Source organism: Phyllobates terribilis, unplaced genomic scaffold (assembly GCF_046119375.1).
Source record: "Phyllobates terribilis strain yellow unplaced genomic scaffold, ASM4611937v1 Scaffold_12__6_contigs__length_324123572, whole genome shotgun sequence".
NCBI lineage: Eukaryota > Metazoa > Chordata > Amphibia > Anura > Dendrobatidae > Phyllobates > Phyllobates terribilis.
Window position 1 is genome coordinate 175,445,020 of NW_027362772.1, and position 25,517 is coordinate 175,470,536.

The window sequence follows — 25,517 nt, forward strand, 5'->3', positions numbered from 1 at the left end:
AAAATATATTCAGTTTGCAACGTGATGGAGGTCAGTATAGATGGAGTAATAGAACAAGTCCCACACACAGCTAGAAGCCCAAATATTTTTTCAGAGGTAGATGCAGAAAAAAATTATATTCAATATGCAACCTGATGGAGGTCAGTATAGATGGACTAATAGAACAAGTCCCACACACAGCTAGAAGCCCAAATATTTTTCCAGAGGTACTGTAGATGCAGATAAAAATTATTTTTAATTTGCAACCTGTTGGAGGTCAGTGTAGATGGACTAATAGAGAAAGTCCCACACACTGCTAGAAGGCCAAATATTTTTTCAGAGCTAGATGCAGATAAAAATTATATTCAATTTGCAACCTGATGGAGGTCAGTATAGATGGACTAATAGAGAAAGTCCCACACACTGCTAGAAGCCCAAATATTTTTTCAGAGCTAGATGCAGATAAAAATTATCTTCAATTTGCAACCTGATGGAGGTCAGTATAGATGGACTAATAGAACAAGTCCCACACACAGCTAGAAGCCCAAATATTTTTTCAGAGGTACTGTAGATGCAGATAAAAATTATTTTTAATTTGCAACCTGATGGAGGTCAGTATAGATGGACTAATAGAGAAAGTCCCACACACTGCTAGAAGGACAAATATTTTTTCAGAGCTAGATGCAGATAAAAATTATTTTTAATTTGCAACCTGATGGAGGTCAGTATAGATGGACTAATAGAGAAAGTCCCACACACTGCTAGAAGGCCAAATATTTTTTCAGAGCTAGATGCAGATAAAAATTATATTCAATTTGCAACCTGATGGAGGTCAGTATAGATGGACTAATAGAACAAGTCCCACACACAGCTAGAAGCCCAAATATTTTTTCAGAGGTACTGTAGATGCAGATAAAAATTATTTTTAATTTGCAACCTGATGGAGGTCAGTATAGATGGACTAATAGAGAAAGTCCCACACACTGCTAGAAGGCCAAATATTTTTTCATAGCTAGATGCAGATAAAAATTATTTTTAATTTGCAACCTGATGGAGGTCAGTATAGATGGACTAATAGAACAAGTCCCACACACAGCTAGAAGCCCAATATTTTTTCAGAGGTAGATGCAGAAAAAAATATATTCAGTTTGCAACCTGATGGAGGTGAGTATAGATGGAGTAATAGAACAAGTCCCACACACAGCTAGATGCCCAAACATTTTTTCAGAGGTAGATGCAGATAAAAATTATTTTTAATTTGCAACCTGTAGCATCGGCGTCTCTGCCCCGTTCTAGGCAGAGACGCCGTCCCTCTCACCTCCCCGCTCCAGGCGCGGCGTCCTCCAGTGCTGCTCTCCCCGCTGCTTCCGGCACGCGCTCCTTCCCCGGCAGTGTGCTTAGGGCGCGCGCGCGCGCGCTCCCCCTCTCTTGAAGGGACCGCGCGCGCCGTCCTAAGGAGTCCCCGGCCAATTGCCGGAGGACCTCCCATATAAAAGGCACCTCCTCCAAAATGGAGGTGCCCGAGTAATGTTGTAGCACTGTTCACTACTCTGCTTCAGCCCTCAGGTCCCATTGCCAGTTACCTGCCAGATACCTGCCAGTCTGCTGTCTAATTCCTTCATGATATCCTGCTACCTGCCTGCTTGCCTGAGGTCCGACGGTCTGCCTTCCAACTCCTGTCAGGCTGTCTAAGGACCAGCTTGCCCGCTCACCTGGGAGCGCACATCTGCTATCTGCCTGCTAGCCTACCTGGAGGCTCCGCCGTCACGTGCTGTGACCACCCGCCTGTTCAGAGACTCCTGCCCGCTCACCTGGGAGCGCTCATCTGCTACCTGTCTGTTGGTTCTCCTGGAGGCTCCTCCGTCACATGCTGTGACCACCCGTTCATCCAGAGACTCTCGCCTGCTCACCTGGGAGCTCAAGTCTATCATCTGCCGCCACAGGTCGTACCAATCCTTTACCTAGAGACTGCCCCGGTCACTTGCCGTGACCTCCTGCCCGTTCATCCAGAGACTGCCCCGGTCACTTGCCGTGACCTCCTGCCCGTTCATCCAGAGACTGCCCCAGTCACTTGCCGTGACCTCCTGCCCGTTCATCCAGAGACTGCCCCGGTCACTTGCCGTGACCTCCTGCCCGTTCATCCAGAGACTGCCCCGGTCACTTGCCGTGACCTCCTGCCCGTTCATCCAGAGACTGCCCCGGTCACTTGCTGTGACCTCCTGCCCGTTCATCCAGAGACTGCCCCGGTCACTTGCCGTGACCTCCTGCCCGTTCATCCAGAGACTGCCCCGGTCACTTGCCGTGACCTCCTGCCCGTTCATCCAGAGACTGCCCCGGTCACTTGCTGTGACCTCCTGCCCGTTCATCCAGAGACTGCCACGGTCACTTGACTTGACCTCCTGCCCGTTTATCCAGAGACTGCCCCGGTCACTTGCCGTGACCTCCTGCCCGTTTATCCGGAGACTGCCCCGGTCACTTGCCGTGACCTCCTGCCCGTTCATTCAGAGACTGTCCCGCTCACCTGCTGTGACTGCCTGCCCGTCTACCCTGGTCGCCACCCGCTCCCTTACAAGGACCGCCCCCTTGTATAGTAGCTCAGAGGTTCCGCCTCCCAGACCCGTTACACAACCTGATGGAGGTCAGTATAGATGGACTAATAGAGAAAGTCCCACACACTGCTAGAAGGCCAAATATTTTTTCAGAGCTAGATGCAGATAAAAATTATATTCAATTTGCAACCTGATGGAGGTCAGTATAGATGGACTAATAGAACAAGTCCCACACACAGCTAGAAGCCCAAATATTTTTTCAGAGGTACTGTAGATGCAGATAAAAATTATTTTTAATTTGCAACCTGATGGAGGTCAGTATATATGTACTAATACAACAAGTCCCACACACAGCTAGAAGCCCAATATTTTTTCAGAGGTAGATGCAGAAAAAAATATATTCAGTTTGCAACCTGATGGAGGTCAGTATAGATGGAGTTATAGAACAAGTCCCACACACAGCTAGAAGCCCAAATATTTTTTCAGAGGTACTGTATATGTAGATAAAAATTATTTTTAATTTGCAACCTGATGGAGGTCAGTATAGATGGACTAATAGAGAAAGTCCCACACACTGCTAGAAGGCCAAATATTTTTTCAGAGCTAGATGCAGATAAAAATTATTTTTAATTTGTAACCTGATGGAGGTCAGTATAGATGGATTAATAGAACAAGTCCTACACACAGCTAGAAGCCCAATATTTTTTCAGAGGTAGATGCAGAAAAAAATATATTCAGTTTGCAACCTGATGGAGGTCAGTATAGATCGAGTAATAGAACAAGTCACACACACAGCTAGAAGCCCAAATATTTTTTCAGAGGTAGATGCAGATAAAAATTATTTTTAATTTGCAACCTGATGGAGGTCAGTATAGATGGACTAATAGAGAAAGTCCCACACACTGCTAGAAGGCCAAATATTTTTTCAGAGCTAGATGCAGATAAAAATTATATTCAATTTGCAACCTGATGGAGGTCAGTATAGATGGACTAATAGAGAAAGTCCCACACACTGCTAGAAGGCCAAATATTTTTTCAGAGCTAGATGCAGATAAAAATTATATTCAATTTGCAACCTGATGGAGGTCAGTATAGATGGACTAATAGAACAAGTCCCACACACAGCTAGAAGCCCAAATATTTTTTCAGAGGTACTGTAGATGCAGATAAAAATTATTTTTAATTTGCAACCTGATGGAGGTCAGTATAGATGGACTAATAGAGAAAGTCCCACACACTGCTAGAAGGCCAAATATTTTTTCAGAGCTAGATGCAGATAAAAATTATTTTTGATTTGCAACCTGATGGAGGTCAGTATAGATGGACTAATAGAGAAAGTCCCACACACTGCTAGAAGGCCAAATATTTTTTCAGAGCTAGATGCAGATAAAAATTATATTCAATTTGCAACCTGTTGGAGGTCAGTATAGATGGACTAATAGAACAAGTCCCACACACAGCTAGAAGCCCAAATATTTTTTCAGAGGTACTGTAGATGCAGATAAAAATTATTTTTAATTTGCAACCTGATGGAGGTCAGTATAGATGGACTAATACAACAAGTCCTACACACAGCTAGAAGCCCAATATTTTTTCAGAGGTAGATGCAGAAAAAAATATATTCAGTTTGCAACCTGATGGAGGTCAGTATAGATGGAGTAATAGAACAAGTCCCACACACAGCTAGAAGCCCAAATATTTTTTCAGAGGTAGATGCAGATAAAAATTATTTTTAATTTGCAACCTGATGGAGGTCATTATAGATGGACTAATAGAGAAAGTCACACACACTGCTAGAAGGCCAAATATTTTTTCAGAGCTAGATGCAGATAAAAATTATATTCAATTTGCAACCTGATGGAGGTCAGTATAGATGGACTAATAGAGAAAGTCCCACACACTGCTAGAAGGCCAAATATTTTTTCAGAGCTAGATGCAGATAAAAATTATATTCAATTTGCAACCTGATGGAGGTCAGTATAGATGGACTAATAGAACAAGTCCCACACAAAGCTAGAAGCCCAAATATTTTTTCAGAGGTACTGTAGATGCAGATAAAAATTATTTTTAATTTGCAACCTGATGGAGGTCAGTATAGATGGACTAATAGAGAAAGTCCCACACACTGCTAGAAGGCCACATATTTTTTCAGAGGTAGATGCAGAAAAAAATATATTCAGTTTGCAACCTGATGGAGGTCTGTATAGATGGATTAATAGAACAAGTCCCACACACAGCTAGAAGCCCAATATTTTTTCAGAGGTAGATGCAGAAAAAAATATATTCAGTTTGCAACCTGATGGAGGTCTGTATAGATGGATTAATAGAACAAGTCCCACACACAGCTAGAAGCCCAATATTTTTTCAGAGGTAAATGCAGAAAAAAATATATTCAGTTTGCAACCTGATGGAGGTCAGTATAGATGGACTAATACAACAAGTCCCACACAGCTAGAAGCCCAATATTTTTTCAGAGCTAGATGCAGAAAAAAATTATATTCAATTTGCAACCTGATGGAGGTCAGTATAGATGGACTAATAGAATGATGCTATGCCCAAAAGATTTTACTTCACTAGGTGCAGTACAAAAAATTGGTATTCTATACACAGGTGGTATATCTTGCAACACAGATAGGCTACTCCACTGACTAACACACTCTGCAATAGGCCAAAAAGGATTAGCTTTGCTAGATTCAGCCAATTGCTGTGAAAAAAACTTGCACAGCACTGGCACAGAACTGCCTGGCAAAAACTGATAGGAACTGATGTAACCTAGTCCTGTAAAGGACTCCAATTACAATTAGTCTTTACTCCCAAAATCTATCTATTTAAGAGCACAGACCTGCCTGATAAAAGTCGTAGGAAATGCTGTAACCTAGTCCTTAAAAGGACTGCAATCACAACTATTCCCTACTCCCAAGCTATCTGTAGATTTGTGCGAAAATTGGCTTGAAATTAACAAGTTATAGCGCACACAGCAACAGCGGTGCCATCTAACATGCAGCTGCAGCAGTGAGAAAATGGTGGCGACGGGGAAAATGGCTTGGAATTATAGGGCAGGGACATGTGACATACACTGCCATTGACACATGCCCTTGCTTGTGTGAAAAAAAGCACTTCGCTCCGTGTGTGCGCTGCTGATAGGCTGACAGATTGCACCTCCCCACTGTAAATGCGGGAAAGAGAAAAAAAAAATGGAGATCTTCATTGTTCCTGCAGAGATCCATCCCCTGCCCCTCCCCCCACCCCGCTGTACACTCAAACTGCGTATTAACATTAATTTTCATCATTACTGAGAAAAACTCCAGTTATGATTTTGGTGCACGAACAGTTATCGAACACAACCTCGAACAGCCAAATTTTTCTCAAATTGTTCGTGTTCGCCGAACGGCTCGAACACCGCCCAAAACAGCTCGAATTTGAGACTGGCGAACAGTTCGAGTAGAACAACGCTCATCTCTATTTAAGATTTGCCTCAAAGACCCAAAGGAATACTGCCAAAGTGCCAACGTTGAGAATTGGTTTTGCTAAGCCCCATCACTTTTAGATATCGATTTGAGATTGCCACCAATAGAGCGGACCCCCAACTAATCAGTAACAGGAGTGAAGCTGTACAATTTCTTGAAAGAAAATTCTAATGTCAGAAGTAGAGATGAGCCATCCTGACTTCTTTTTGCTTTTGTAATTTAACTCTTTCTAAGCTAAGCAGTAGAAAGCTGAGCATTACTTGTGATGAAAGGAAATATGCCATGATTTCTTTTATTTTAATATTGATTTGTAACCTATTAGTTACAGCCAATTTTGAGCTTCATGACCAAGCACCGTTTTTTAAATTTGACATGTATCAATTTATGTGGCAATAACACTGGAATGCTTAACATATCCCCGTGATTCTAATAGTGTTATTTTGTAACACATTGTACTTTATATTAATGGTAAATTTAGGTCAATATATATTTAGTTTTTCTTGTGAAAATATCTAAAGTTGCACAATTTCATTGAAATGCGGTGATGCCCCATATGTCTTCAGAAACTACTGTTTGGTCACACAGCAGGGCTTTGAAAGTAAGAGTGCTATTTGGGTTTTGGGAATGCAGATTTTTCAAGAATATTTTGAGGGTGACATTTGCGGAGTTCCAAAAGTTCCAAAACAGCAGAAACCCCTCCAAAGTGATCCCATTTTATAAATTACTCCTCACAATGAATTCATCAACACCAGCAATTACTATTATTGTCAAACAGGTGTTTTCACTCTGCAACATCCAGAATTGCAAATAAGCCAGTTTAGTGCCCAGCTTGCGCTAATGGAGACTAGCACCCCATACATTTTAATTGGGCTCTACTCGCTAGAGAAATTCCAAATCTGTGGATTCTTTGTCTTACCATTAACGTGGAAACCCCTATTTTTAGAATGAAAGATGACGGTCCTGAGTTGGGGCTTGTGTTTTTTGCCTTCCTGGCTTTTTCCCCAAACATCTTTGTTACTGGCATATTATTTAAGCATATTTGTCTCAGTAATGCCACAGCGATTCATAGTCAAACATAAATGGCTGAAATCATTCAGCTAGTGTCTGATACATGCTGCCTGTATTAGCTATCAGGTTTCCTTTAAATCCTCATACAACTAAGTCAAACTAAAATAAAACAAAGTGATGACGTCCAGAATGAAGGAAAAATTACAAAAAATATTATTTTCCTCAAAAGTTAAAAGTGTTCAGTTCTCAAGTTTCTATCATTTTATTTCCTGTAGATAGTTATAATGATTAGGATTTTTATATTCTCTGTAAACAGTCAGTCCATATGCATTGTTTATTTTCTGCTTAAAATTTAATGGGTGAAGAAAAAAACTTTTGCCGAAACCCGGGATTGAACCGGGGACCTTTAGATCTTCAGTCTAACGCTCTCCCAACTGAGCTATTTCAGCAGGACACATTTAGATCCAGGAATGTTCAACACACTGTAGATGTCACAACTGGATGTATTTATTTTTACTTTGACTTGTTTTTGCAAGATTATCTATATTTGAAAGTCCCGCTATTTTGCGTACATATTTAAGAACTTACATTAATTCCTTGTGAATGAATAGAAAAAACAGCAATTCTGCATTTTTTTTACATTTTCAAATTTACTCAATTCGCCAGGGTAATTCTGACTGTGTCTCTGTAGGACAGGTGATGATTGAGCATAAAACACAATTTGTAAGCATAATGATGCATCAAGCTTTATTTTTTTCTTAGGTGCAAACAATTGGAGTGAAGATAGGAGATGCAAATTTAGAGAAAATATTCTACTGATTGTTAATGTTGAAAGTGAAAACATTTGTCCCAAATTGTGGTGAAACTTTGATGTCAGTATCACATGCGCATTTCAGACTTGTTAAACTATGTTCATCTGCTCTTTTAGCTTTTGTTTATTAAGTATATATATAGTCTATTGATGCCTGAGGTAAAAAAATCTGAAATTACACTTACTGGTAATTCGGTTTCTAGGAATCTTCCACGACAGCACCTTAGGAGGTTCACTCTCTGCCCTAATAGGGACAGAGAACACATAGAGATGAAATAGTCCCTCCCATTTTCCTATCCATAGTATTTTTCCGATGCCAAAGCAACAACTAACATATGCACAAAGAAACTATTTGATGTTCCCAGAAGTCTTTTTTGAAAGCACAAATTCAGGACATTTAAGATTTGCCTCAAGGACCCCAAGGAATACTGCCAAAGTGCGAACGTTGAGAATTGGTTTTGCTAAGCCCCATCACTTTTAGTTTTCGATTTGAGATTGCCACCAATAGAGCGGACCCCCAACTAATCAGTAACAGGAGTGAAGCTGTACAATTTCTTGAAAGAAAATTCTAATGTCAGAAGTAGAGATGAGCGTTGTTCTACTCGAACTGTTCGCCAATCTCAAATTCGAGCTGTTTTGGGCGGTGTTCGAGTCATTCGGCGAACACGAACAATTTGAGAAAAATTCGGCTATTCGAGGTTATGTTCGATAACTGTTCGTGCACCAAAATCATAACTGGATTTTTTCTCAGTAATGATGAAAATTAATGTTAATACGCAGTTTGAGTGTACAGCAGGGTGGGGGGAGGGGCAGGGGATGGATCTCTGCAGGAACAATGAAGATCTCCATTTTTTTTTTCTCTTTCCCGCATTTACAGTGGGGAGGTGCAATCTGTCAGCCTATCAGTAGCGCACACACGGAGCGAAGTGCTTTTTTTCACACAAGCAAGGGCATGTGTCATTGGCAGTGTATGTCACATGTCCTTGCCCTATAAGACCAAGCCATTTTCCCCGTCGCCACCATTTTCTCACTGCTGCAGCTGCGTGTTAGACGGCACCGCTGTTGCTGTGTGCGCTATACCTTGTTAATTTCAAGCCAATTTTCGCACAAATCTACAGATAGCTTGGGAGTAGGGAATAGTTGTGATTGCAGTCCTTTTAAGGACTAGGTTACAGCATTTCCTGCGACTTTTATCAGGCAGGTCTGTGCTCTTAAATAGATAGATTGTGGGAGTAAAGACTAATTGTAATTGGAGTCCTTTTCAGGACTAGGTTACATCAGTTCCTATCAGTTTTTGCCAGGCAGTTCTGTGCCAGTGCTGTGCAAGTTTTTTTCACAGCATTTGGCTGAATCTAGCAAAGCTAATCCTTTTTGGCCTATTGCAGAGTGTGTTAGTCAGTGGAGTAGCCTATCTGTGTTGCAAGATATACCACCTGTGTATAGAATACCAATTTTTTTACTGCACCTAGTGAAGTAAAATCTTTTGGGCATAGCATCATTCTATTAGTCCATCTATACTGACCTCCATCAGGTTGCAAATTGAATATAATTTTTTTCTGCATCTAGCTCTGAAAAAATATTGGGCTTCTAGCTGTGTGTGGGACTTGTTGTATTAGTCCATCTATACTGATCTCCATCAGGTTGCAAACTGAATATATTTTTTTCTGCATCTACCTCTGAAAAAATATTGGGCTTCTAGCTGTGTGTGGGACTTGTTCTATTAATCCATCTTTACAGACCTCCATCAGGTTGCAAACTGAATATATTTTTTTCTGCATCTACCTCTAAAAAAATATTGGGCTTCTAGCTGTGTGTGGGACTTGTTGTATTAGTCCATCTATACTGACCTCCATCAGGTTGCAAACTGAATATATTTTTTTCTGCATCTACCTCTGAAAAAATATTGGGCTTCTAGCTGTGTGTGGGACTTGTTCTATTAATCCATCTATACAGACCTCCATCAGGTTGCAAACTGAATATATTTTTTTCTGCATCTACCTCTGAAAAAATATGCGGCCTTCTAGCAGTGTGTGGGACTTTCTCTATTAGTCCATCTATACTGACCTCCATCAGGTTGCAAACTGAATATAATTTTTTTCTGCATCTAGCTCTGAAAAAATATTTGGCCTTCTAGCAGTGTGTGGGACTTTCTCTATTAGTCCATCTATACTGACCTCCATCAGGTTGCAAATTAAAAATAATTTTTATCTGCATCTACAGTACCTCTGAAAAAATATTTGGGCTTCTAGCTGTGTGTGGGACTTGTTCTATTAGTCCATCTATACTGACCTCCATCAGGTTGCAAATTGAATATAATTTTTATCTGCATCTAGCTCTGAAAAAATATTTGGCCTTCTAGCAGTGTGTTGGACTTTCTCTATTAGTCCATCTATACTGACCTCCATCAGGTTGCAAATTGAATATAATTTTTATCTGCATCTAGCTCTGAAAAAATATTTGGCCTTCTAGCAGTGTGTGGGACTTTCTCTATTAGTCCTTCTATACTGACCTCCATCAGGTTGCAAATTAAAAATGATTTTTATCTGCATCTACCGCTGAAAAAATATTTGGGCTTCTAGCTGTGTGTGGGACTTGTTCTATTACTCCATCTATACTGACCTCCATCAGGTTGCAAACTGAATATATTTTTTTCTGCATCTACCTCTGAAAAAATATTGGGCTTCTAGCTGTGTGTGGGACTTGTTGTATTAATCCATCTATACTGACCTCCATCAGGTTGCAAATTAATAATAATTTTTATCTGCATCTACAGTACCTCTGAAAAAATATTTAGGCTTCTAGCTGTGTGTGGGACTTGTTCTATTAGTCCATCTATACTGACCTCCATCAGGTTGCAAATTGAATATAATTTTTATCTGCATCTAGCTCTGAAAAAATATTTGGCCTTCTAGCAGTGTGTGGGACTTTCTCTATTAGTCCATCTATACTGACCTCCATCAGGTTGCAAATTAAAAATAATTTTTATCTGCATCTAGCTCTGAAAAAATATTTGGCCTTCTAGCAGTGTGTGGGACTTTCTCTATTAGTCCATCTATACTGACCTCCATCAGGTTGCAAATTAAAAATAATTTTTATCTGCATCTACAGTACCTCTGAAAAAATATTTGGGCTTCTAGCTGTGTGTGGGACTTGTTCTATTAGTCCATCTATACTGACCTCCATCAGGTTGCAAATTGAATATAATTTTTATCTGCATCTAGCTCTGAAAAAATATTTGGCCTTCTAGCAGTGTGTGGGACTTTCTCTATTAGTCCATCTATACTGACCTCCATCAGGTTGCAAATTAAATATAATTTTTATCTGCATCTACCTCTGAAAAAATATTTGGGCTTCTAGCTGTGTGTGGGACTTGTTCTATTACTCCATCTATACTGACCTCCATCAGGTTGCAAACTGAATATATTTTTTTCTGCATCTACCTCTGAAAAAATATTTGGGCTTCTAGCAGTGTGTGGGACTTGTTCTATTAGTACATCTATACTGACCTCCATCAGGTTGCAAATTTAATATAATTTTTTTCTGCATCTAGCTCTGAAAAAATGTTTGGCCTTCTAGCAGTGTGTGGGACTTGTTCTATTAGTCCATCTATACTGACCTCCATAAGGTTGCAAACTGAATATAATTTTTTTCTGCATCTACCTTTGAAAAAATATTTGGCCTTGTAGCTGTGTGTGGGACTTGTTCTATTAGTCCATCTATACTGACCTCCATAAGGTTGCAAACTGAATATAATTTTTTTCTGCATCTAGCACTCTAAAAATATTTGGCCTTCTAGCAGTGTGTTGGACTTGTTCTATTAGTCATCTATACTGACCTCCATCAGGTTGCAAATTCAAAATAATTTTTTGTCTGCATCTACCTCTGAAAAAATATTTGGCCTTCTAGCAGTGTGTGGGACTTGTCCTATTAGTCCATCTATACTGACCTCCATCAGGTTGCAAACTGAATATAATTTTTTTCTGCATCTAACTCTGAAAAAATATTTGGCCTTCTAGCAGTGTGTGGGTCTCATTGTATTAGGCCATCTATACCAAGCTCCACCAGCTTTTCAATTAATAATAATTTTTCGCTGCATCTAGCCCTGAAAATAATTTTTCTTCCCAATAGTGGTAGCAATAGAAATATGGGGCACGCTCCTGGCTTACAAAAATATACGCTTCATAACAAAAAACACCAGCTTAGCGCACTGCATTAATAAGATGGCATCATCGTCTCTCCCAGTGCTAGGCCTACTACCCAGGCTAGCATTCCTGTGCCTAAAACACAATTTATGGGTCCGCGCTAGCCACTATGCTGAGGGGTCTAAAGCTGCTGCTAACGCTTTATAACAATTCAATTGGCAGATTTTCACAGAGCTCTTCCACAATGCCCACCCATCGGGACAACAGTTGCCCACCTTCCCTATGGGATCTAGTGGCGAATAGTTGATGCCATTAATCAGAGCATCAGTTGACCCGTCGACGTGGCAAGCATACGGTAAGGCATGGGAAGAGTGGACACGACTAGTAGCAGGCAGACGGGTTGACCAATGTGAACAAGCCACATCACAAGTCACCATAGAATTTCTCCACCAGCTAATGATGAGGGGCATATCAGGGGCGTCAGCGCAGCGGTGTCTGACCGGAGTAGCATTTCACTTCCAACTACTGAATTGGGGAGATGTGACAAAGATTCATCATCAGACAATCCATAAAAGGGTGGAAAAGGGGTCAGCCAAGTCAGGAGTGTAGACGTCCCGTCCCGTGTCACTAAAACTGATTTCTCACATCATATCCCTAACACCATTAACATGACACTCACAATTTGAAGCAACACTACTGTCTACTGCATTTGTGATCGCCTTCTTCGGGGCGCTATGCATAAGCGAATTAGTCCCTCAATCCAAAATTAGCACCAATGGAGGCTTATTACACCAGGACGTAGTCATAGGCAATAATGCAATACGTCTACGCATACACAAATCGAAAATGGTTCCAGCGGGCAGGGGCACTTGGGTACTTCTACAACCCACAAACGGTACACTGAGTCGGGTAACAATAGTAAAACCATATCTAACCATCAGATCACAAAGTAATTTGTTCCTATCACACATTGATGGGACGCCATTATCAAGATACCAGTTCCAAGCTATATTTAATAAATGCATAACATCGGCAGGGAACCACCCCAAAGATTACGGGACACACTCATTCCGCATAGGCGCGGCCACAGAAGCAGCAAGAGCAGGACTGTCAGAAACGGAAGTTCAGAGGATAGAGAGATGGTGATCCACGTGTTTGGCAAGATACATAAGACCAGACTTGTTATCCTAACGTGGTTTGTTTCTTTTACAGGTGACGCTAAGCCAACAGTGTGGGTGATAGGCCACTCGTATATATACTGGGCAGATTAAAGGGCGAAAGTCCGCCCAGGCGGGAGGAAATTAGAGTTTCATAACACATATTTCAACTGGAGAGGTATTAAAGGCCTGCTATGGCCATAGGTACTAATGGAGGTAATCAAGGTAGGGAGAGAGGCAAGATGTCTGGTCATCCTAGTTATACAGGCCGGGGGAAACAACCTAGGTCATCACAAGAGCGCATAACTAATGGCAATAATGAAACTAGACACTGAGCGCTTCAGAGAATTTTTCACAAAACTAGCTATAGTATGGTCAGAGATTGTGCCGATAGCGGTATGGCAAGGTGCGCGAGACATCATGGCCATCGAACGGACAAGGCGGGTAATAAATATTCGGATGGCAAAATTTAGAAGAGACAGAGGCGGTGTAGTGGTACGACACCGACAACTGGAAGGAGATAAAGCAGGCCTCATACGGCCCGACGGTGTTCACTTAATGGATATTGGACTGAACATATTCCTGTCAGGACTCCAGGACGGAGTGGAACAAGCGTTAAGAGTGATGGGTGGGGGTCAGAGTCCTGCATACGAGTACGCAGGATCCTCCGTGGCCTGGAAATAGAAAGGACATGTTGGAGAGTTACACTTGTTGGCCAAGTTGCCGGAGTGGAGACCCAGGGCATGCTGCAACAAGCTGAATTATTTTAGAAATAAAATGTCTTTCTAATGGAATGAGTATAAAGAGTTAATAAAGCTGTGACCGATCCTCACCCATCCAGTTGTAAGAGTTACATTATTGTATTGTCAAGGAAAGGGGGGCGGTAGGGGGGCTGAGCGTCTGGGTTTGGTTGGGGGTCCCCACAGTCTGCCTAGGCTAGATGCATTTAAAAATTCTTATTAGATACACAGGCGGTGCAGCTTGCTTCGCAGCTGGGCTACTACGCCCAAAGTATTGCCTAGGCTAGATGCAGTTAAAAATTCTACGCTGACTAGCAGACACTGAAGATTTGGAGCAGACCTCTGAGTAAACAGCTCTTCAGACTCAATCATCTGTGTTACCCCAAGCCATAGTGTATGTAGTTTCTTACAGTTAAAAGGGGGGGGGGGGGGAGCGACCCAACCCACCTGGAATTGACGATGCCAACGTCACGTAAGACACAGCAAGGGGACTCCAAAAAGAGTTTCCATTTTTTCCCAAAATTGTGGCACAGACACCACTTAACCCTAGAACGCATACCTGGGGCCTCGCAGTCCCGCCCTGTTAATTGTTTTCTATTTTCTGCAAGATTACTTTAGTTAGAATTTTGAAACTGTAGGTATTCTTCATGTATATAGTTGTTTGTCATTTTAGTTTGAGTTATTCAATGTTATTTGCACACGGGCCTAAAAGGCCCCAGGTATATGAAAGTGTAGATTTTTATGGTCATGCGTTCTAGGGTTAAGTGGCATCAATTGCCCCACAGTTGCTTAAAACGGATGGTGAGGTGATATTACCAAATCCTCAAGCTTTTAGCCTCCCAAGGATAACACAGGATTAGAAAAGTCCTTGCGAATCCATGATTTGTTCATCTTTATGAACGTGAGTCTGTCTACATTCTCAGTGGACAGCCGCGTGCGCTTATCTGTCAGCACACCATCAGCAGCGCTGAACACACGTTCAGAGAGAACACTGGCTGCAGGGCATGACAAGATCTCCAAGGCGTGAGTGGCGAGCTCCGGCCATTTTTCCAGATTGGAATACCAAAATGAGCAAGGGTCCAGTGACACAGTCATGGCTTCGATGTTCACTTGGAGATACTCCTGCACCATCCTCTCTAGGCATTGACTATGTGTCAGACTTCTTGTCTCCTGTGGCCTTGCAAAGGATGGTCTAAAAAAGTGGTGAAACGATTTCACAAAATTGCTGTTACCAGCAGATACTGTGTTACTGTTACGGTTTGAGTGATGAAGACTCGACAGTCCCGCGGTTGGCAAGTTAGAACTGTGAGATTCACTTCATGCACCACTGGTGTTTTGTGGAAAAGCACATGTAAGATTCTGCAACAGCGTCTGCAGATACTCCTGCATGCGTCAATCCCTTTTTATGGCAGGAACTATTTCGGCAAATTTACTTTTGTACCGGGGATCTAAGAGTGTGGCAACCCAGTAGTCGAGATTACTTCGAATTCTGCAATCTGAGGGTCATGTTGCAGGTAGTGCAGCAAGAAGGCACTCATGTGTCTTGCGCATCCAGGAGGACCAAGTCCTTGTTGTGTTGGTAGCGAGGTAAGAATCATACTTCTTTCCTCTGCCCTCTCCCCCCAACCTCTCACAACAGAAATGTGATCAAGGTCTCCCTCATCTGATGAGTCTTCCATGCCCATCGCCAGTTCATCCTCCACTTCTTCCTCGGCTCCTGCACCTTCCTCAACAGTTTGGCTGCTACCATGCGCCCTGTTTAATCCCTCTCCCCCACCCTCCCATGCCTGCCTCCTTGGTGCTGCCAACCGTCTGGACCTTGGAGATGTTATCCCTTCCGCATACGACTCCTCCTCTACTTCCTCCACCTCCTCTTGTCCGACCACCTGACTCTGAATTCTGTTTAATGTGTGCTCCAGCATGTAAATCACCGGAATAGTTATGCTGATAATGGCATCGTCGTCAGCACTAAACATCTTCGTCGCCATTTCAAAACTGTGCAGAAAGGTGTGTGGCGCCCCTGAGGGTGCAGTCACCACAGAGTTACTGCATCTCACCCAGAGGTGTGGTATTTCACCCTCAGGTAAGGAAGGCGTATGGCTCGGGACCCTAACACCTGCATCCAACACATACCCGCAGTGGGGTTAGGGCGAGATTGCTCCTAAGGGAGAGCACAGTCCCAGGTCCCTAGCTGGTGGGAGGATCCTATGTAGTGGGTGCTTAGGGGAGCAGCTTAGGGGAGCACATGACAGGGAGAGTATAAATAGGAAGCCATCTTAGAAAGAGCAAGCCAGTCAGAGGAGGAAAAGTGACAGGAGCAGAGGCTCGGCATGAGTTCTGCTCCGGAGGCGGGCCTAGCCTGGGAGGCCCAGGACTGAAGGAGAGAAGAGAGGAGTGGGAGCAGGAAGGCTCCAGGAACCGAAGGGACCCTAGGGCTACGGGCCATGCAGAAGGCCACCTGTACTCCCGCTGCTACCAGGAGGTAGAGGGGTCAGGCCAGATAAGGGGAACCGGTCCCTCAACTAGAGGAGAAACAGCAAGGCTCAACTAGAAACCAGAGGCTGCAGCATTTCATGTACTGCAGGCAAAAGACCACACCAGTCTCACTAAGAAGGTAGCCACATAGGACCCAGGGGACGGAACACAAGTCGCCCGCCAAGGCCCGAGGATACCGGATAGAAATGTCACTGGGTGTGAGGTGCAGGGAGAAGGCCAGAGAAAGGACACACAGAAGGGGGTCCTGCTAAGTACTCCGGAGCTATCTGGGGGTGGACTGAGCCCCTCACTGAGTACGCACAGCACGACGGGTGAGATAGCTCTGGTACCTGTAATCTGGACTGCAACAACTGTGAGTAAAGATCTTGGGACTGCATCACACGGACTCTGTGTTCATTACTGACTCCCTGCACTACAACCACCATCATCCACCCACACTGCCCTGAAGCTACACTCTTCCTGTGGTGAGTAATAATACCATTGCAGCAAAACCACCAGCTTCAGAGGACTGTTCCGCAGCGGCGGCCCCTTTGGCCGCACTCCACAGGTGGCGTAGTCGGACATTATAAAATCCATATATACAAATTACCGTTGGATTGACCGCCCTGGGTCACGGACCGGGTCACCGCCACAGTGACTACAACCCCCAGCGTCTACCGGCCCGGCTCCGGGTACCCCATGGCCCAGGGGGCGCGTCAACTTCATAGGTCCCTGATCTGAGACCACTCCTGCTGTGTGATTTGCCCCACCTCTGGATCTCGTTGGCCCAGGCTATACGTCAGAAACTATTGCACCAGGGCTTGTCGGTGCTGCCACAGTCGCTGCAACATGTGCAGAGTTGAATTCCACCATGTCAGCACATCGCATTTCAGCCGGTGAACTGGCAGGCCCAACGACTTCTGTAGAGATGTAAGTCATTGAGCTGCGGGATGCGAACGGCGGAAGTGAGCACACAGCGACCGAGCCCTCTGCAGAAGGCCATCTATTCCGGGATAGTTGGCTAAAGATTTATGGACAACCAGGTTCAACACGTGAGCCATACAAGGCACGTGTGTAACATTGCCCCGGCGAAGGGCCGCACCCAGGTTTGCAGCATTGTCGCACACGGCCTTCCCTGGTTTCAGGTCCAGTGGAGACAACCATTCATGAAACTGGGTCTCCAGAGCTGACCACAAGTCCTCAGCTGTGTGACTCACATTTCCCAGACATTTCAAAGTAAACACTGATGCCATTGAGGCCTGCTGCCAGCATAGTAAGGAGGTGCGCAGTTAGAAAGCAGGTGGCATTACCAGACAGGCTTTGGGTGCAGGTGGAGGACCGAGAGGAGGTTGAGGAGGCAGAAGCAGTGGAGGAACTTCTAGATAAAGAGGATTGACGTACAACTCGCGGGGACGGCAAGACTTGGACAGCAGCCCCTTGTCCTGCTGTCACCATAGTTACCCAGTGCACTGTCAGCGACATGTAACGCCCCTGTCCATGCCTACTCGTCCAAGTGTCTGTGGTGAAATGCACCCTGTCACACACAGAGTTTCTCAAAGAAGCGTTGATGTTGTGTGCGACATGCTGGTGGAGCGCAGGCACACCTTTCTTTGAGAAGTAGTGCCGACTGGGCATCTGGTACTGGGGCACTGCGACGGACATAAGGTCTCAAAAATCCACTGTGTCCTCCAGGCGGAAAGGCAGCATTTCTGTAGCCAACAGCTTGCAGATGGTGAAATTCAACCTCTTAGCTTTCTCATGGCTAGGAGGAAATGGTCTTTTACTTGTCCACATCTGAGGGACCGAGGGCTGGCTGTTGTGCTTTGACGGGGTTGAGTAGGGTGTCCCTGGCAAACTGCCGGTCTGTGAGGAAGATGCAGGCGGACATGTTAGGTTGCCTTGATCCAAAGGTGGTGCTCTCGATGTCAGAGAGCTCTCAACACCAGCAGGTGTTTCCACTTCCCAATGAACTGACGACCTGCCAATCACACTGGCTGTTGCAGGTAAAGAGGTGGCAGGTCTGCGTCCAAAAACATGTGTGACTGCTGTCCCCCCAGTCACAGAGGATGAAGAGGCCGCGGATGCAAAAGATGGGGCAGACGGTGGTTGGCCCAGCCTGCTAGGCCACATTGTAGCACAGTGAGCTTCCCACTGCAACTTATGCTTCATATCCATGTGACGGTACATGCATGAAGTACTCAAACTATGGATTTTTTGGCCTCTACTTAGCTTTTGGTGACAAATATTACAGATAACACGAGTTGGGTCATCCTTATCGATCTGAATAAATGCCCAGGCTATGCAAGGCTTAGAGCCCATGCGACCTGAAGAGCCACTACGACTTGTGGTCAGAGGCGGAGTTGTGGTTGAGGATGCAGTTGTTGACGTGCTTCCAGTACTCCGTCTCTGTCCAGGAAGGCGCAACCTAAGCTCGTCGTCAATAGCATCTGTGACGCCTCGCTGCGCTTGGTATCACAGATCCTAGAAGAGTGTATTGATGGAATCCTCCACAAGAGGCCCCCATAAACATTCACACATCTCCACCTTCCACCTCAGACCAGCAAAGGGAGCCCGTTAGGGATATAAATAGGGAAGGTGGAGCTAGGCAGTTCAGTGCCTCTGAAGAGTTCCTGCAGTAGAGAAGCCTAAGAGAGGTCAGTCTGCAGTGGATCTCAGTCTAGTCTAGAGAACTCAGTTAATAGTTCAGCAGTGGAGCACGAGGCTCCTGCTAGCTAGATTCAGGGAGCCCAGATAGAGCTTAAGGTGTGTCGGCGTCATAAGATCGGTGAAGCGCGGCAAGCTGCCGTTAGTGTGTATAGCCTATTGAGGGCCCGAGTAGGCCGAAGGCGAGTGGCGAGTTAGTACATAAGGGGCAGAGGAGCTTAACCAGCTCACCCCGAAGCATTTACCGGACACCGGATCCGAGCTTACCGGGATCTCTATGACCCAGTAAGGCATAACCGGAATCCCTGGAGAACTACAAGTCCCAGGATCGCTAAGGTGCTGATACGTAACAGAGCCAGGAGACGCTTAGGCCCCGCATACTGTGAGCGTGAACTTCAAGAGAAGGCCCTACCACAAGGTCAGCCAGCGCAGGACAGAGAAAAAGTTAGGCCTAGCTCCAGGCAGGTCAGAAACTTACTGCGCAGAGGCAAGAAACAGCAGGCCCTACTCCCGCTCATTGGGGAGGATCCTGATATGCATCCTTCACCCTACAGTGCTCCAGGATGTGCCTGAATTTCCTCCAGTAAAAGGTACTGAAGTGACTACCGTCTCCGTTTCCGTTCTTGCTCTGACCCAGCTGGGTCTCGCCTGTCCTGCATTCCCCCTGCATACGCTGCCCTGAGACCTAGCTCCACCTGTGGGGAGCTATACCATCGAGCTGCCTTATCACGGGCCTCAGTGGACTGCTGCAGCGCTGATGCTTCTCACCACATACCACAGGTGGTGTCACAAACTCTTATAAAATTAACAATTATCCACCCTTTTAAAGAGTGACCCCAGGGTACGGGCCAGGGAACCGACCACCGCGACATCCCAAAGGCCAGGCAAAGGCCCGGGTGACCTCATCGACTGGCTGACTGTGGGTTGACAGTAAGTGGGATCTCCAACCTTGTCATCATCACCCTGTGTGTTATCACACCCGTCGTCCTCAAAGCCAACCTCTTCCTGCCCTGACCGAAAAGTCAAGTTGTCGCTCCAATCAGGTATTTGAGTCTCATCATCGTCTTCATCATTGTCTCCACCAACAGGAGTTACAGTTTGGGAACGAGGGTCTACATTATGCTCAGAACCTTCTTCATCTGGTCCTGGATCCGACTTATAAAGATTCTGGGCATCAGTGCAGATCATTTCCTCGTCTGGATTAACAGAAGATCTGGAGCAGACCTCCGTTTCCCAGGCTATAGTATGAGAAAACAGCTGTGCAGACTCAACCATCTGTGTTACCCCATACTCAGACGGGCAGCTGGAGACTTGGGAGCTGTGAGGAAGCAAGTGCGATTGGGGTGACACCTCTGAGGACTGGAGTATTTGTGATGTTGAAGTTGAGGTGGAGGAGAGCCCACTTGAAGGAGAACTTGATATCCGCTGAAGCACCTGCTGTTTTTGTGCCTCATCTGGAATTTGTAGCGATGGGCGTGTCCGTAACAAAGGGATCGTATCACATTGTCCACGAAAAGAAGTCGACAAGTTAGTTTGGCTGGAAGATGGTCTTTCTTCTGCAGATGTTACTCCCCCCCCACCGCGGGGGGCTCGACCCACCAGCGGACAGGCACCAGTATTAGGAGAGGGGGGCTGGCCGTCAGGGTCCACCGCGGCTCTGGCACAAACCCGGCGACACGGAGGTGGCACGGGCAGGAACGGACTGGCCGTGTCGGCTTCTCACTTTTTGGATTTTAGAAGGGCATGACATGCCTATATCTGTGTCTCCCCCTCCTTTTACTCCTCCACCTCTTTTATTTTCGCATGACTATATGTACTTGTCACTTTTCCATGTGTTAGTTATGTCTTCTGAGCAGTTTGTCAGCTTTTGGACACCTTTGAAGGTGTTTTCTATGTGTTTCTATGTGTTTTTGTTTGCCTGCCATTGATTTTAACGGTGTTCGAAGGTGTTCGACGAACAGTTCGGCGAACACACGGGTGTTCGACGAACCGAACCGAACTCGAACACTACGGGGGTGGCTCAACACTAGATAGGAGATGCAAATTTAGAGAAAATATTCTACTGATTGTTAATGTTGAAAGTGAAAACATTTGTCCCAAAATGTGGTGAAACTTTGATGTCAGTATCACATGCGCATTTCAGACTTGTTAAACTATGTTCATCTGCTCTTTTAGCTTTTGTTTATTAAGTATATTTATAGTCTATTGATGCCTGAGGTACAAAAAATCTGAAATTAGACTTACTGGTAATTCGGTTTCTAGGAATCTTCCACGACAGCACCTTAGGAGGTTCACTCTCTGCCCTAATAGGGACAGAGAACACATAGAGATGAAATAGTCCCTCCCATTTTCCTATCCACAGTATTTTTCTGATGCCAAAGCAACAACTAACATACGCACAAAGAAACTATTTGATGTTCCCAGAAGTCTTTTTTGAAAGCACAAATTCAGGACATTTAAGATTTGCCTCAAGGACCCCCAGAAATACTGCCAAAGTGCCAACGTTGAGAATTGGTTTTGCTAAGCCCCATCACTTTTAGTTTTCAATTTGAGATTGCCACCAATAGAGCGGACCCCCAACTAATCAGTAACAGGAGTGAAGCTGTACAATTTCTTGAAAGAAAATGCTAATGTCAGAAGTGGGATTCGAACCCACACCTCCAGGAGAGACTGCGACCTGAACGCAGCGCCTTAGACCGCTCAGCCATCCTGACTTCTTTTGGCTTTTGTAATTTAACTATTTCTAAGCTAAGCAGTAGAAAGATGAGCATTACTTGTGATGAAAGGAAATATACCATGATTTCTTTTATTTTAATATTGATTTGTAACCTATTAGTTACAGCCAATTTTGAGCTTTATGACCAAGCACCGTTTTTTAAATCTGACATGTATCAATTTATGTGGCAATAACACTGGAATGCTTAACATATCCCCGTAATTCTGATAGTGTTATTTTGTAACACATTGTGCTTTATATTAATTTTAAATTTAGATCAATATATATTTAGTTTTTCTTGTGAAAATATCTAAAGTTGCACAATTTCATTGAAATGTGGTGATGCCCCATATGTCTTCAGAAACTACTGTTTGGTCACACAGCAGGGCTTTGAAAGTAAGAGCGCTATTTGGGTTTTGAGAATGCAGATTTTGCAAGAATATTTTGAGGGTGACATTTGCGGAGTTCCAAAAGTATCAAAACAGCAGAAACCCCTCCAAAGTGATCCCATTTTATAAATTACTCCTCACAATGAATTCATCAACACCAGCAATTACTATTATTGTCCAACAGGTGTTTTCACTCTGCAACATCAAGAATTGCAAATAAGCCAGTTTAGTGCCAAGCTTGCGCTTATGGAGACAAGCACCCCATACATTTTAAGTGGGCTCTCCTCGCTGGAGAAATGCCAAATCTGTGGATTCTTTGTCTTACCATTAACGTAGAAACCCCTATTTTTAGAATGAAAGATGACGGTCCTGAGTTGGGGCTTGTGTTTTTTGCCTTCCTGGCTTTTTCCCCAAACAGCTTTGTTCCTGGCATATTTTTGAAGCATATTTGTCTCAGTAATGCCACAGCGATTCATAGTCAAACATAAATGGCTGAAATCATTCAGCTAGTGTCTGATACATGCTGCCTGTATTAGCTATCAGGTTTCCTTTAAATCCTCATACAGCTAAGTAAAACTAAAATAAAACAAAGTGATGACGCCCAGAATGAAGGAAAAATTACAAAAAATATTATTTTCCTCAAAAGTTAAAAGTGCTCAGTTCTCAAGTTTCTATCATTTTATTTCCTGTAGATAGTTATAATGATTAGGATTTTTACATTCTCTGTAAACAGTCAGTCCATATGCTTTGTTTATTTTCTGCTTAAAATTTAATGGGTGAAGAAAAAAACTTTTGCCGAAACCCGGGACTTTTAGATCTTCAGTCTAACGCTCTCCCAACTGAGCTATTTCGGCAGGACACATTTAGATTCAGGAATGTTCAACACACTGTAGATGTCACAACTGGATGTATTTATTTTTACTTTGACTTGCTTTTGCAAGATTATCTATATTTGAAAGTCCCGCTATTTTGCGTACATATTTAAGAACTTACATTAATTCTTTGTGAATGAATAGAAAAAACAGCAATTCTGCATTTTTTTTACATTTTCAAATTTACTCAATTCGCCAGGGTAATTCTGACTGTGTCTCTGTAGGACAGGTGATGATTGAGCATAAAATACAGTTTGTAAGCATAATGTTGCATCAAGCTTTATTTTTTTTTTAGGTGCAAACAATTGGAGTGAAGAAAGGAGATGCAAATTTAGAGAAAATATTCTACTGATTGTTAATGTTGAAAGTGAAAACATTTGTCCCAAAATGTGGTGAAACTTGGATGTCAGTATCACATGCGCATTTCAGACTTGTTAAACTATGTTCATCTGCTCTTTTAGCTTTTGTTTATTAAGTATATATATAGTCTATTGATGCCTTGAGGTAAAAAAATCTGAAATTAGACTTACTGGTAATTCGGTTTCTAGGAATCTTCCACGACAGCACCTTAGGAGGTTCACTCTCTGCCCTAATAGGGACAGAGAACACATAGAGATGAAATAATCCCTCCCATTTTCCTATCCACAGTATTTTTCCGATGCCAAAGCAACAACTAACATATGCACAAAGAAACTATTTGATGTTCCCAGAAGTCTTTTGTGAAAGCACAAATTCAGGACATTTAAGATTTGCCTCAAGGACCCCAAGGAATACTGCCAAAGTGCCAACGTTGAGAATTAGTTTTGCTAAGCCCCATCACTTTTAGTTTTCGATTAGTTAATCAGTAACAGGAGTGAAGCTGTACAATTTCTTGAAATAAAATTCTAATGTCAGAAGTGGGATTCGAACCCACGCCTCCAGGAGAGACTGCAACCTGAACGCAGCGCCTTAGACCGCTCGGCCATCCTGACTTCTTCTGGCTTTTGTAATTTAACTCTTTCTAAGCTAAGCAGTAGAAAGATGAGCATTACTTGTGATGAAAGTAAATATGCCATGATTTCTTTTATTTTAATATTGATTTGTAACCTATTAGTTACAGCCAATTTTGAGCTTCATGACCAAGCACCGTTTTTTAAATCTGACATGTATCAATTTATGTGGCAATAACACTGGAATGCTTAACATATCCCCGTGATTCTGATAGTGTTATTTTGTAACACATTGTACTTTATATTAATGGTAAATTTAGGTCAATATATATTTAGTTTTTCTTGTGAAAATATCTAAAGTTGCACAATTTCATTGAAATGCGGTGATGCCCCATATGTCTTCAGAAAATACTGTTTGGTCACACAGCAGGGCTTTGAAAGTAAGAGCGCTATTTGGGTTTTGGGAATGCAGATTTTGCAAGAATATTTTGAGGGTGACATTTGCGGAGTTCCAAAATAACCAAAACAGCAGAAACCCCTCCAAAGTGATCCCATTTTATAAATTACTCCTCACAATGAATTCATCAACGCCAGCAATTACTATTATTGTCCAACAGGTGTTTTCACTCTGCAACATCCAGAATTGCAAATAAGCCAGTTTAGTGCCCAGCTTGCGCTTATGGAGACAAGCACCCCATACATTTTAAGTGGGCTCTCCTCGCTAGAGAAATGCCAAATCTGTGGATTCTTTGTCTTACCATTAACGTGGAAACCCCTATTTTTAGAATGAAATATGACGGTCCTGAGTTGGGGCTTGTGTTTTTTGCCTTCCTGGCTTTTTCCCCAAACAGCTTTGTTCCTGGCATATTTTTGAAGCATATTTGTCTCAGTAATGCCACAGCGATTCATAGTCAAACATAAATGGCTGAAATCATTCAGCTAGTGTCTGATACATGCTGCCTGTATTAGCTATCAGGTTTCCTTTAAATCCTCATACAGCTAAGTCAAACTAAAATAAAACAAAGTGATGACGTCCAGAATGAAGGAAAAATTACAAAAAATATTATTTTCCTCAAAAGTTAAAAGTGCTCAGTTCTCAAGTTTCTATCATTTTATTTCCTGTAGATAGTTATAATGATTAGGATTTTTACATTCTCTGTAAACAGCCAGTCCATATGCTTTGTTTATTTTCTGCTTAAAATTTAATGGGTGAAGAAAAAAACTTTTGCCGAAACCTGGGATTGAAACAGGGACCTTTAGATCTTCAGTCTAACGCTCTCCCAACTGAGCTATTTCGGCAGGACACACTTAGATTCAGGAATGTTCAACACACTGTAGATGTCACAACTGGATGTATTTATTTTTACTTTGACTTGTTTTTGCAAGATTATCTATATTTGAAAGTCCCGCTATTTTGCGTACATATTTAAGAACTTACATTAATTCTTTGTGAATGAATAGAAAAAACAGCAATTCTGCATTTTTTTTCCATTTTCAAATTTACTCAATTCACCAGGGTAATTCTGACTGTGTCTCTGTAGGACAGGTGATGATTGAGCATAAAACACAATTTGTAAGCATAATGTTGCATCAAGCTTTATTTTTTTCTTAGGTGCAAA

At 43.2% G+C, this 25,517-nt stretch overlaps 4 non-coding genes across 4 annotated transcripts; all 4 read right to left on the reverse strand.

The window, feature by feature from the left end:
• Window positions 1-7,379: 7,379 nt before the first annotated feature.
• On the reverse strand, window positions 7,380-7,452 carry TRNAF-GAA (transfer RNA phenylalanine (anticodon GAA)). Its single transcript has one exon. It is a non-coding gene; the product is annotated as a tRNA-Phe (tRNA).
• A 14,171-nt stretch (window positions 7,453-21,623) lies between these two features.
• TRNAL-CAG (transfer RNA leucine (anticodon CAG)) lies at window positions 21,624-21,706 on the reverse strand. The gene has a single exon. It is a non-coding gene; the product is annotated as a tRNA-Leu (tRNA).
• A 2,151-nt stretch (window positions 21,707-23,857) lies between these two features.
• TRNAL-CAG (transfer RNA leucine (anticodon CAG)) lies at window positions 23,858-23,940 on the reverse strand. Its single transcript has one exon. It is a non-coding gene; the product is annotated as a tRNA-Leu (tRNA).
• Window positions 23,941-25,124: 1,184 nt separating this feature from the next.
• TRNAF-GAA (transfer RNA phenylalanine (anticodon GAA)) lies at window positions 25,125-25,197 on the reverse strand. Its single transcript has one exon. It is a non-coding gene; the product is annotated as a tRNA-Phe (tRNA).
• Window positions 25,198-25,517: the final 320 nt, after the last annotated feature.